The following is a 13,738-nucleotide window of genomic DNA, read 5'->3' as shown; positions in this document are numbered from 1 at the left end:
CTTTGCATTTTAATAAGATCTAGTGGTATTTTTATAGTTTAGCTGTTATTTGCATGAAATTTCCAGCACCAATACCGCTGACCCAACAAGTCCAGAAAAGCTGTGTGTGCATCTAGCCAAACTGAATTTTTTGAGGCTCACCCATTGTGCTTCAGATTGGCAGTGGTAGACCTCAGACTGGTCTTCACTCATGATCTTTACTTCCTGAATTTGAACCCTTCCTGAGACCTCGATTAGTTGTGATTAAATTTTGAGGTACTGGAATATTTAGCAGTGTAGTAGACAACATCTGCTAAAAACAGTATTATGCTACTTTATTAATGCTTAAAAATATTTTTATTAGTCTGTGTTGCAATCTTTTCTCTCATGTGATGGTGGTAACTTAACTTGCTAGATTTTCATTTGTGTGTTCTCTTTATTATTTAATTCATCAATCCTTTTCTTGCATTCTTTCCTTATCCTGCTTTATCCTGATTTCTGTTTTTCATATTTTTTAAAAAATTGTGAGCCCTCATTTTATATATATATATATTTTTAATTTTTTTCCTTTCTCTTAATTTGTTTTATCTCCTTTCTTTTCTTCCTCTGTTTCTCTGCAACTCATCTTTCCACCCTCATCTAGTTACTTGTTTTGAGCATTGGCAATTATTATAAAAATGTTACAGTTAAAAGAAGATCCTTCTGTGTTTTATAGAATGATAATATTTCTAGTACTAGTAAAACTTCATTACTGAGTGACAGTCCGAGAACGTTAAACAGATGTCACTATTCATTTGACCTTGTGGTACCAGAGATGAAGAACAGAACCAGTCACCCAATACTAATTTAGATTTAACAAGACAGGTATTTAAAAGAACGAAACAAAAACAATCAGTGATCAATAAGAACTGATGTTAAAATTGTAGATCAAATGTGCTGCTTTACAACCTTGACAATGTCCCTTTACCTTGGTTCCTGTCTTTGCTGCTTACTTCTTATGAGCTTCCAATTATCTTTCGGATGTTAGCTAGGATTTCTTTTGGCTTGCTGAAAAATGTTGTCAGTCAGAAAATACTTTTTTCTTGTTACAGCTTCAGTAAGCTCATCTGCATGCTTGTCATTACAGAGATTGATTTCTTTTCATTTCATGATTGGTGAGTCTAGCAAGAATGTGCTTTTTTAATACTTCAGCTGGACCACGTTGCTGAGGCAAGGTTACTTGCCATTGTTAGGTCAAAATGGTGTTCTCATAGACGTTATGTTCTTATAGGTCTTTAAGTATCAGTCACTCCACAGGTTCCCTGTAAACCTTGTCTCCTGTTTTTTTTATTGTATTCCTGTTTTTTATTGCAAGATCTCCCTGTATGAGACTTCAGTTCCTCTTACTTGCTGTAATTCCCCCTCTACATTTCACCTCATGGCATACAGCATTTGGGTACAGGTTTGTTAACAATACTTCAATATGGAGACAATACAATGGCATCAAAGTAAATATTAATCATAGTAAAAGGCATGAGACTAACAAACTGACATTGGAAAGACAATGTATGTATATTTGTTAGTAATTATTTTCAATGCAACTTGGTTGCATTTCTACCTCCAGAACCCTGGCTTCAAGGGCAGTAGTCAGTGATAAGGGAGCTCTTGGGATTTGTCTGTTTTTCTATTGTTTGTGCCATCTTTTACTGTGTTTGTGTTCTCTGTATGTATAGTTTATGTTACGCATGGTGTTAAAACCATATGATAAATTCTATTTATTATGCACCTTTGCTAACTCTTCTGCATTTTTCCAAATAGTCCATCTCCTGCAGGATATATTCAAATATTCCAAACTTTTCAGGAACTTCAGAGAGCTGCCATTAAATGGCTGAAAAAGCCAAAATTATTGTTAGTTATTATTTCTATTATGAGAGCACCTAGAGTCCCCAGCTGACATTGGGGGGGGGGGCAGTGGGGAGGGAAGGAAGGGATCAACTGACATGTATAAACACAGTCCCTTACCTGAAGAGTTTATAGTCTAAAGAGACATGACAGATATAAAGGGTGGAATAGGAAAGTGAGGCACAGAGAGATGAAGTGACTTAATTTAGGTTACACTGCCGATCAGTGGCAGAGCCAAGTATTGAACCTAGGTCTCAATCCATTAGATAACGCTGTCTCTTGTCCCTGAAAAGGGAAAATGTTTCCTTTCTCTCAAACATAGACTTTTTTTTTAACCTCCAAATCACACTAGTCTGATGTACAGTGTGGACTGTACCAAATATTTGTAATTATTGTCACACAATTGTTACAGGGCATATAACTTTGAAAAGGGAAAACATTTCTGAAAATAACCTTGTTACAGCAAAAGGCTAGATTGACTGTTGACTAGATTCTTACTGATTACCCCACTAAGCTCTATCCGGACTGATGGTAGTATGATTGTCTGGCTTTAAGGTAGAAGGAATGAAAAATGCTTTCAATAAATATTTTAACACTCTCTACAACATTTTAAAATATGTTTCTATATTAAACATGTGGTATATGGAAAACACACAATGGTGTTGTATAAAGGCTTTACTGGTACATGTTTGGAATGGCCTCTCTTGTCTGTCTGTGGTGGCTACCCTCTTGACTGGCACACACACTGAAAGAGCACCCTCCAGAACTAGAAGCATGAAGCAACTACAGAGCTCAGAACAGATTCACAGCTTCTGTGGGTCAGGCAGAGAACACCCACTGACCAGAGGATTGCATTTGTATTGTAGCAAGTGCATTTCAAAAACACAGTGTGGGGAACCTTGTACAGTTTCCTGCCATAGTCCGGTAAAGTGAGAGGTGTTTTATGGGAGGTGGTGTGGGGAGGAGACATGATCCTTCCAACCTCATGCATGGAGGCAGCCAAAGGAAGGGATGACGGCTCTGTATTACTTCTTCAGTCAGTCCTTCTTCCTTACAACATTGTGCTGCTAGGTATGATGACAGTGATTGAGATCCCTGGAGTTGTGCAGCAGCAGCTGCGTAAGGGATGTTGTAGGAGTCAATGCTACTTAAGCACTCCAAACCCTATGGAACCCAAACCCCAGGAAGCTATTATGGATTGTGGACAGTTAGGGACACATTTCTATTCTTCTCTCATCTCTAAACTGTCTAGCTTTCTTTCCTGTAAAGAAGGTGGAGGGGAAGATCTGGTCAAGTATAAAGGCTAAATTCTCATATATACCCTCTTCAGTTTATTAACTTCAGTAGGTTTGCCCTCTGGGTAAGTCAAAGAGTTTACCTTTGCCTCTTTCTATAGTAAGTTAATGTGCTCTGTAACTAACAATGAACACCTCACTTTCCCTTTTAGTGCTCCAATCTTATTCTCTCAGTTCTCTTGGAATTCCATAAGTGGTCATCAGAAAAGCTCTTGTCAGATCTAGTAAAATATATATATTTTATTTATATTTATTATATATATATATATATATATATATATATAATTCTTACTAGTATCTTTCTGTGTACCACTATGACAGCTTTTTCACCCAAGTAATTTACCAAGCAGGGAAGATGCAATGAAAGTGTGATTCTGTTGTCCATTCATCTTGGAAATTTATGACATCCTACAAAATGTTTATTTTACTCCCCTCATGCACAAAAACATACCCAGGGCCAGACACAAAAACAGACACCAGGGCCTGATCTCAGTCACACCAGTGGAAATCTGGACTAACTCCATTTACTTCAGCAGAGTTACTCCAGATTTACACAGGTGTAACTGACAGCAGATTCTAATCCTAGTCAGATTGTATGAGATGAAATTTTAGAAATCCTTACATTCTGAATATGTTATAAAACAGTTAAAACACAGTCTATTCAGCACAAAGTAAGCTGTTGCTAAACCTTGCTGGAAACTTATCTCGAAAAATGGTTTCCACAAAGACATTAAAGTCCCTGTTGTGACAGTAATTTTTCACTGTTATTTTACCCTGTTGATCAGAAAGCTACAAAGTCCAATTTAAATGCTTCATCATTCTTTCAGTTGCAGTGGAAGTTTTGAGGTTGGTTCTGTTTTATCCTAAAGTAACATTGTTTCATAACATGGTTTTGAGAGAGGAATGGACTAATTAAGCTATGGATGTCTTAGATTTCTATACATGTGGTGAAAGTCTTTGTCTCTCTCTGCTTAGTTAATAATAGAAGTGCAGTTTATTTTTTGGCACATCTCTCTTGCAGATCTGCAAGACTGCATGAACAGGTTGCTGTTCTGGTAACACAACCTCAGCATTGTTTAGGTCCTATTCATGGTCACCAATTCTTGTTTTTTTACAACTGGAATGTAATGCACCTCAAGTAGTTTCCCCCACTCTTACTTTAATGAGTCATTCAGACATAATTTGTTCGCAAGTTTTGTCTACGCATTGATTTCTGCCGTTATATCGTTATTAGATCTGTAGGTATCTTCATGTGAACCTGGAATCAGCTCTTTTAGTGGCATTTGTGGCAAAGTTAAAGATGAGGAGGCCTGAAACCTGCTCTGCACACATATTTGCACCACTTTAAAGTTGTATTTTAAAACATATTTGCTTAAACTGGTGCAAAACTGTGTTGCATGATCTTTTATTGGTTTAGTCCTATCTTATAGCAGTTTAGCTTGAATCAGTAAATTTACAGGCATGTGCTAAAGTGTTATAACTAGTGTTAAAACAATATAAGAATGTCTACACAGGGATTTACACCAATTTGACTAACTCACTTTTAAAACAAATTTTAGTTAAACTTCATTGTGTAGCGAAGACCTGATTCTCCACTTCCTTGCACTTTTTGTGTTTATATGTACCTGAGTGCAAAGTGGGTGTAAATGCTACCATTCAGAATGCATTCACTTTGCATTGGTAGTGGTGGAACCTGAGGGTTCACCTCAGACAACTAACTCATGTTAAAAAGCAACTTACATATTTGCACTAGGGTTTTAAAATGTTCAGGTTAAAAGAGCTTAGCTAACATTAAAAAAAAAACAAGAACAACCCCACACATCTTTTTTCTAGTGTCCAAAAAGTCTTTGTTTGACAGCCTTAAAAATGTCAGCATTCTAAGGGTTTAGAGTTCTCTCCAGATGTATCGGAAGGTCAAGGCTCATCTGGTTATAACAGATCAAACTCAAGAGCTGCTTGTTTAATCACGTCACATAGCATTAGTCCAAAATATTACATAAACACACTGGGCCTGAATCCCAATTGCCTTACATCATGTGTAGTCATTTACACCTGTGCAAAGTGAATGCATTCTGAATGGGCATCAGTGATTCTCCTTGGGCAGATAACAAGAGTTAAAATACAACTTTCCCTGTCTACACTAGGATTTTATAATGTGTTGTGTCTAAATCTAGAAAAGGTCAGATTAGGTTGGAGCTACAACCCCTTGGTTAAAACATAGTTGATAAAACTTTAAAATAAAAACAAACAAAACATATTTTTATTGCAGTTATATCAAGGCCCAGAAGAGCTGGGGTTTGAGTCTTGGTCACAGTTTATATCTCTACAGCATGTGGAAGTTTTAACACCAGGCTTGTCTACATGGCACAGCAATGTGCCAGAGGGGTATCATTTGTAAAGTGCACTAATGTGCTGTGCTCTAACTGCCCTGTGTTAGAGCCTGCTGGCAGACTCTAAGCATTATCTAGTTCACATTCTGGGATGTATTAGCAGGAGTGTTGTAAGCAAGACATGAGAAGTAATTACTCCACTCTACTCCACACTGATTAAGCCTCAGCTGGAGAATTGGGTCCAGTTCTGGGTGCCACATTTCAGGAAGGATGTGGACAAATTGGAGACAGTCCAGCAAAGAACAACAAAAATGATTAAAAGTCTAGAAAACATGACCTATGAGGGAAGATTGAAAAAATTGGGTTTGTTTAGTCTGGAGAAGAAAAGACTGAGGGGGGACATGATAACAGTTTTCAGGTACATAAAAGGTTGTTGCAAGAAGGAGGGAGAAAAATTGTTCTCCTTAATCTCTGAGAATTGGACAAGAAGCAATAGGCGTAAATTGCAGCAGAGGTTGTTTAGGTTGGACATTAGGAAAAGCTTCTGGACAGCACGGGAATAAATAGTCTAGGGAGATTGTGGAATCTCCATAATTGGAGATTTTTAAGAGCAGGTTAGACAAACACCTGCCAGGGATGGTCTAGAATAGATAATACTTAGTCCTGTCATGAGTGCAGAGGACAGGACTAGATGACCTCTCAAGGTCTGTTCCAGTCCCATGATTAACATAGAAACCGGACTATGTTAATGCAAACAAGGTACCTTTTGGAGCATGCCAGCAAGGTGTATATGGGGCAGTTAGATTGGAATGCATTAGACCGCTTTACAGATCACATACCTATAATGAGGTTTGCCTGCACTGTGTAGCGAAGCCCCCAGTTAAGATAAGGAATGAGATAAAGACTTGAAATTACTTGTCCCACCTACCTACTTCAGGCTGCTCAAGCGGTTTGCTTTTCAACAGTAACTGCTTCTAGCCCCACTCTTTTTCCTTTGCTTTTTCCTCTCCTTTTTTATCTGTGTGCACTAAAATCCTTTTCCAAGCAAATAATAATTCTGCAGCCCAGCTACCTTTCCTGGTTTCTATCACCAATCCTCTGCACCTTGTCTCATGCTGCCTCCAACACGGGAGCCACCTTCTGATCTTGTGCTCCGTGCAGCTCCATTCTCCTCCTTGATTACCCTTCCGATGCTGAGCTACACACACGTCTGCTTGCTGGATTTTGCTCAAACAATCAATATTATAACTGAAGAAAGACAAACAAAACTACTACTAAAAACTACCTAATCCAGGGTGGGCAAACATTTTGGCCTGAGGGCCACATCTGGGTGGGAAAATTGCATGCAGGGCCATGAATGTAGGGCTGGGGAAAGGGAGTGCGGCGTGTGTGGGGGGGTGCGGTGTGCAGGAAGGGGCTCCGGGCAAAGAGTTGGGGTGCAGGAGGGGTGCAGGGTATATGAGGTGGTTATGGGCAGGGGGCTGGGGGCTCAGGGCAGGGGGTTGGGGTGCAGGAGGGGTTCAGGGTGCATGCTCCAGCCTGGCGCTGCTTACCTGGAGCGGCTCCAGAGTGGCAGCAGTGCGCAGTGGGGCTAAGACAGTCTTCCTGCCTGCCCTGGCCCCGCGCCACTCCCAGGAGCAGCTGGCATCACGTCCCTACAGCCCCTGCGGGAGAGGGAGCAGAGGGCTCCGCACACTGCCCTCACCTGCGGGTGCCTACCCCGAAGCTTCCATTGGCCAATGGAAGCTGCCGGGGGGGGGGGACAGCATACAGAGCTCTCTGCCCTCCCCTTCTCCAGGGGCCGCAGGGAAGTGGTGCCGGCCACTTCCAGGAGTGGCGTGGGGCTCATAGCACCACAGGGGTGGCAATCCCACTGGCTGGATCCAAAGCCCTGATGGGCCAGATCAGGCCTGCGGGCCATAGTTTGCCCACTCCTGACCTAACCTATTCCATGATTAAAATGTATACATGCAATTAAGATGTGTATGTAACTAGTGCTCCAGCCCTATATTTCAATGATTCTATAGGTTATGATCTTTTATTGTGTTAAACCTTGCACTTCCCATAACGCTTTGTCATCCTTGCGTGCCATGAAATTAAGAACTGCTCCTGCCACTGTTGGAGTCAATGCAAACCGATCCTGCAGTGAGCTCTGTACAGGTAAATGCATATACCAGAGGGGAGTCCCGTGGATTTCAGTGGGGCTCTGTTTGGGCTCTCCTGTCCCACCCACACAGAGCTCATAGCACTGGTGTCTTAGCATCATGCATGTGGTATATTGAAAACCAAAAAATGTAGGCTGTCTCTTTCAATTTCAGGTGGTTTTCTTGGTCCAGCTTGCAGGCTAGGGGTTCTGTCGGGAAGTGCATGATACGGGTGTAGCAACAGTCAGTCTTCAGCCAGCGAGGCTAGAGTAAGGTGGGGTGAGTTGTGCTTCTCTGTTACAGGGAGCTGCCTGGTTTGTGTCTCTGTTTTGGGATTGCTGTGAATTATCATTCTAAATTCTAAGAAATAGAAGTATTTCATTGCAAACTTCCAGAAAGAGCTTTTTTTTTTAAACCTAACTCTCTGTGTTCGCTATGAAGATAACAATGCACACCTGTATAAATTATAGGACACCATATATAACTATGCAATAGCTGCATAAACTTTCACCGAATAAGGCACGGCAAATGCTGACAAAATACTTTAGTAAGACATCTTAATGGCATCATGAGGAAAGTGACTTGTAAAGCTTTTGGTCTTTAAGCAATTAAGGCTCAAAAACTGCACTCTAAGTTACAAGAAAATACTTGAAATAAAATTAATAAAGTAACAAATCTCCATCCATTTTTGGTATTTTACCTTCTCTGTGCCCAAATTCCAAGATTTTCCTATTGGGAAAATTAATGGTGTGAAGGTTTAGAACTGAGGTTGCTGAGTTTCATCATAAAATTCATATCCAGTACTCAGTTTATAAACCCAAGAATTAATGTCTCCTGTTTTTGTGCCAATATACATGTTTATGCAGCATACACCAAAACAGTTTTTTATATAAATAGTTACTCAGAAGTTCGTTAGATGAGAGGTCCATGAAGCAAAGCTTAGTGGTTCTGGCACCCAAGTGTCTTGCAAGATGGCATTCCAATAATTGTGAGACAGGTTCTCCAGACACATTAATCATTTGTGTTCAGCAAGAAAATAACTATTAATTTTCAGTTCGAAAAGAGGTCTAAACAACAACATGGCATCCTTATGGTTTCTCTGGCATTTTTAGACACATTGAAGGCATTTGTACACTGACAATAAACACTGAAATAATTATATCTTCATTTCTGACGCTAATAAGATGCCCATGGGAAAAGTGTGGGATGTGATTTATTGTGCCCACATTAGCTCCTTTCAATTCATTTCCTCAACTCTGCTCCTTGGACACAAATGAATAACTCGGGCATACACCGGACAGCAATCAAGAGGGAGAGAGAGAGAGAATATTCCTTTATTAATTATGTTGGTGTCCTGGAACTCCTTTCAAAAGCAATTTGAGCAGTTGTTTTTAAAAGAACCCTGTTCACACTAAGCTCTCTAAAACCTATTTATAAATCAAATGGAAATACGTTTTATATGCAAAATCTCAGGATGCCTCCCGAGCAGCTGCTGAAATTTTCTTTAGAAGAGCCAGGTGTTGCATATGTTATATATAACCAAAAGTTATTTATGAAAAACAAGCTTAAGTTGATAAAAAGAAATGAGAAATGACTAAGCAATAATAGTTTGCCCTCTAGGCTGGCCAAAGATTTCCTTTAATGAAACCCAAACAGCTACATTGTGGGTGAAATCCTGTTCCTACTGAGGTCAGTGGGAGTTGTCACCCTGTATTTTTCACGTTGCATGTTATGACTGCATTGCTTTGACTAATGGAGGCATAATTCACAGTAGTTCAGTTACATGTGAGGTTGGAATAGGTTGTGGCCAACAATTTTTGTCAAAAAAAATTCTCCAAAGAACAGCTTCTACCAAAACAAATCTCCATCGGTGAGGGCCTCCTTGTTTTCCCCTGCCTGCATCATGCAAAGAAGTCTAGAATGTTGTGGTTGGCAAAAAAGAGATGGATTTTTTTACCCACAGTTTCTTTGTATTGTCATTTGTCCAGAATGAGGGCTGTATAGGACCATCTTTTCTTTTTGTATTGATGCTTTATATAATACCTGTGTTCACAAGTCCCGTAAGAAAATAGCTGCAAGAGTGGTGACATCTTTATCTCATTGCACCTGATGCTAATTATGTAAGAAAGGGCAAAAAAAGATGTTGTTAGGTTGCAAAGTCAAGCACTCAAATATTAGAAAATATCTATGCAATCTTAATTTAGCCACCATGTGGTATGCATTTTGATACAATCTTATTACATGATTGCATAATATTCTTTTCCAAAAGACCCCTGTCTTATTTAATGCACAGGATGGATGCTGATGAGTGAATAAATTAGGATTCTCTAGTTAATGAGGCTGTTTGTTGCATCTAATTTTTCTGCTTTGTAATGAATGAGGCTGCGAACCACAGAAAGAGAATGGATGGATGCTGCAGTTGAATATCCTCCAGGAGAGCTTGGCTCTATCCGTAACTCTGTTCCACTTTTTATGCGATGCTGATAAAGTCCCTTAAACTAAAGTTTTTAGGAAGTGGCCACTTTCATTTTCCGAGTTTAGTCTAAGATACCTGGCATTCAGAAGTGCTGAGCTCTCAAAACTGCAACAGAAGTCAATAGATACTATGATTGCTCAGCAACTCCAAACAAATCAAGCCCTCTGAATTTTCTCAGTGAGTATTCCTATCACTGAGACCCCCCAAATTAGTAGATATGTTAGTGTTTGCAGTGTTGTTATAGCCATGTTGGTCCCAGGATATTAGAGAGACAAGGTGGGTGAGGTAATATCTTTTATTGGGCCAACTTCTATTGGTGAGAGAGACAAGTTTTTGAGCAAGCACCCCAAACAGGTGATTAGGAGAAAGCAGAAAGCCTAAAAGGAATGGAAGAGGGGGTAGATCAGCAAGGAAAACTACTTCTTGGAGGTCAGAAAGTGTAGGGATAAAGTGAGAACTGCCAAAAGCCAAGCAGAGCTGGACCTTGTAAAGGGAATTAAAATCAATAGTAAAAGGTTCTATAGTCATAAAAATAAGAAGGAAATAAGTGGGACTGGTAAGCATGCAGGATGGGGTGGAGATTAAAGATAATCAAGGCATGGCCTAACACCTAAACAAATACTTTGCCTCAGTTTTTAATAGGACTAATGAAGAGCTTAGAGGTAGTGGCAGGGTGGTTAATGGGAATGAGGATATGGAGTTTGAAATTACCGCATCTAAGATGGAATTCAACTCAAACAGCTTAATGCGACTAGATCAAAAGTCCCGGCTAATCTCCATCCAAGAATATTAAAGGAACTGGCACATGAAATTGCAAGCCCATAGCAAGGATCTTTAATGAATCTGTAAACTCAGGGGTCATACCATATGACTGGATAATTGCTAATATATTTCCTATTTTTAGGAAAGGGAAAAAAGCAATCCATGAAACTACAGGCCTGTTAGTTTGACCTCAGTTGTATGCAAAGTCTTGGATAAAGTTTTGAAAGAGAAAGCAGTTAAGGACATAGAGCTGAATGGTAATTGGGATAGAATACAGCATGGTTTTATAAAAGGTAGATCATGCCACACCAACCTAATCTCCTTCTTTGAGAAGATAACTGATTTTTTAGACAAAGGAAATGCAGTAGATCTAATCTATTTGGATTTCAATAAGGCATTTGATACAGTTCCACAAGGGAAATTATTAGTTAAATTGGAGAAGATGGGAATTAATATGAGAATTGAAAAGTGAATAAGAAACTGGTTAAGGGGGAAATGTCAGTCTGGAGGAAGCTTACTAGTGGAGTTCCTCAGGGATCGGTCTTGGGACCAATATTATTGAATATTTTTATTACTGACCATGGCCCAAACAGTAGGAGTGTGCTAATAAAATTTGCCAATGACACAAAGTTGGGAGGTATTGCCAATATGGAAATGACTGTAATATCATACAAGATGATATCGATGACCTTGTAAACTGGAGTAATAGAAATGGGATGAAATGTAATAGTGCAAAGTGCAAGGTCATGCATTTAGAGACTAACAAGAATTTTTGCTATAAGTTGGGGTCTTATCAGGGGGAGTGACAGAGGAGGAGAAAGACCTGGGTGTATTGGTTGATCACAGGCTGACTATGAGCTGCCAGTGTGATGAGGCTGTGAAAAAGACTAATGTAGTCCTAGGATGCGTCAGGCCAAGGTATTTCCAGTAGAGACAGGGTAGGGTTAGGACCATTATACAAGGCGCTGGTGAGACCTCAGATGGAATACTGTATTTAACGCTGGTCTCTCATGTTAAACAAAGATTAATTCAAACTGTTCAAGGTACAGAGAAGAGCCTCTGGGATGATCCAAGGAATGGAAAACCGACCTTATGAGAGGAGACTCAAATTGCTTGGTTTGTTTAGCCTAACCAAAAGAAGGCTGAGAGGAGATAGGATTGCTCTCTGTAAATACATCAGCACATCCCTCAGCCCATGCTGCTTCCTGCAGCCCCCATTGGCCTGGAGTGGCGAACCGCAGCTGGTGGGAGCCGCAATCGGCCGAACCTGTGGATGCTGCAGGTAAACAAACTGTCCCGGCCTGCCAGCGGCTTTCCCTGACGGGCCATGTGCCAAAGGTTGCCGATCCCTCGACTAGGTGATCACAATGGTCCCTTCTGTCCTTAAAGTCTATGAATCTATGAGTCTCCTTATATATTTTGGCATATTTTGGCCTTCAAACTGTATGTGCCTGAGTTTCTTATTTGTAAAATGGGGATAATAACACTTCCTTGTCTTACAGAGGAGTTGTGAATATGTACTAATCAATGTTTCTCAGCTACTTAGATACTATACAAAATTCATGAGGAAATTGATAATTCTGAATTAAATGTATGGTTTGGATGGTGTGCATTGAATAAGACATTGTGATCACACACTGAATTGGTTAGCATATAAAGAAATATTGAACAGCTGTCTCATTCCCTGAGCAAAGTTCATCCTCTGCACAGAATGAGAGAACCTGTGGTGACAATAACATTTTAATTCTGGCATTTCCTAACTTTCAAGTGCTTGACTTTGCAGCCTTCGTGTTCTTTTAACCTAGTTCTTCTTTTAATGTAACACACACACAGATATAATTTTATTTGGTTTGGTATAAAGCAGAAAATATTGAACTTTCTCTCAATAGCTGGACTGAACTTGGCATTTGTCATCTCTTTGCGTATTATTTTTTGAGAAATTAGGATAATTCAGATGTAGGCTTTCACTTTTAAAAAGAGAGTGAAACTGCCCAGATACATATTTTGATATCCTAAATCTAAAAATACTGCTCATCATATACTTACTTGACTAAAAGCAGTAGCATCCTGTGTTAATCCTTTTTTCAACAGATGGACGATTTTACTAATCTGTCCTCATTTTTGCTGGATCCTGGCCAATTCTTTAGGGTGGGAGGAAAGTGCTCTTTTATGCTGATTTTAAATATTTTTAGAAAATATCCAAGAATGGCTGATAGTGGGAAATTGACTAGAAATGTAATTTAGGGCAAAAGAACCAAGAAATAAATGTTCTGAACATACACACAGTCTCCCAAAATATGAACTATGTGTTACTTGTTACCTTTTGTATACTAAGCCTTCTAATATGTGCAGATGCCTAGAGTACTAAACACTCACGTTCCTGAAGCAGATTTAATGCATATTAAATATAGTTTAAAATGCACATAAATGAAATCAGTATGTTTAATATAGGGAAAAACAAACACTTATCATAAACTGAAACAAAGTTAGGAACTGGAGCAAAGTTTAATGTACTATGAAAACTCCAGTATAGCTTAAGATGCCAATGGGATCTGCTTCAATCTTAGCATGTAGAGATAAGAATTTATATGAACATTTTATGAAAGCAGACTAAAGGGACTAAAATTGAAACAAAATAACCCACTCAGAGGAATCTTTTATTACTGTGTAACATCAAATTAATTTTATATAAAGGAATTAGATTCAGAAGGCCTTTGGTGGAAGTAGGAAGTGCAGTTTAGTTCTTTAAATGTTTACAACATCTGAACATTAGTTACTGTATTTATTATGCTAAATTGTTCAGTGGGGGAAATTCACCCCTGTGTAGAAGACCAGCGGAGGGATTAAGTAGTGCATAGGCCTCTGTATGGG

The sequence above is a fragment of the Eretmochelys imbricata genome, chromosome 2, assembly GCF_965152235.1.
Source record: "Eretmochelys imbricata isolate rEreImb1 chromosome 2, rEreImb1.hap1, whole genome shotgun sequence".
Lineage (NCBI taxonomy): Eukaryota > Metazoa > Chordata > Testudines > Cheloniidae > Eretmochelys > Eretmochelys imbricata.
Note: the sequence above shows the minus strand (reverse complement) of the source record.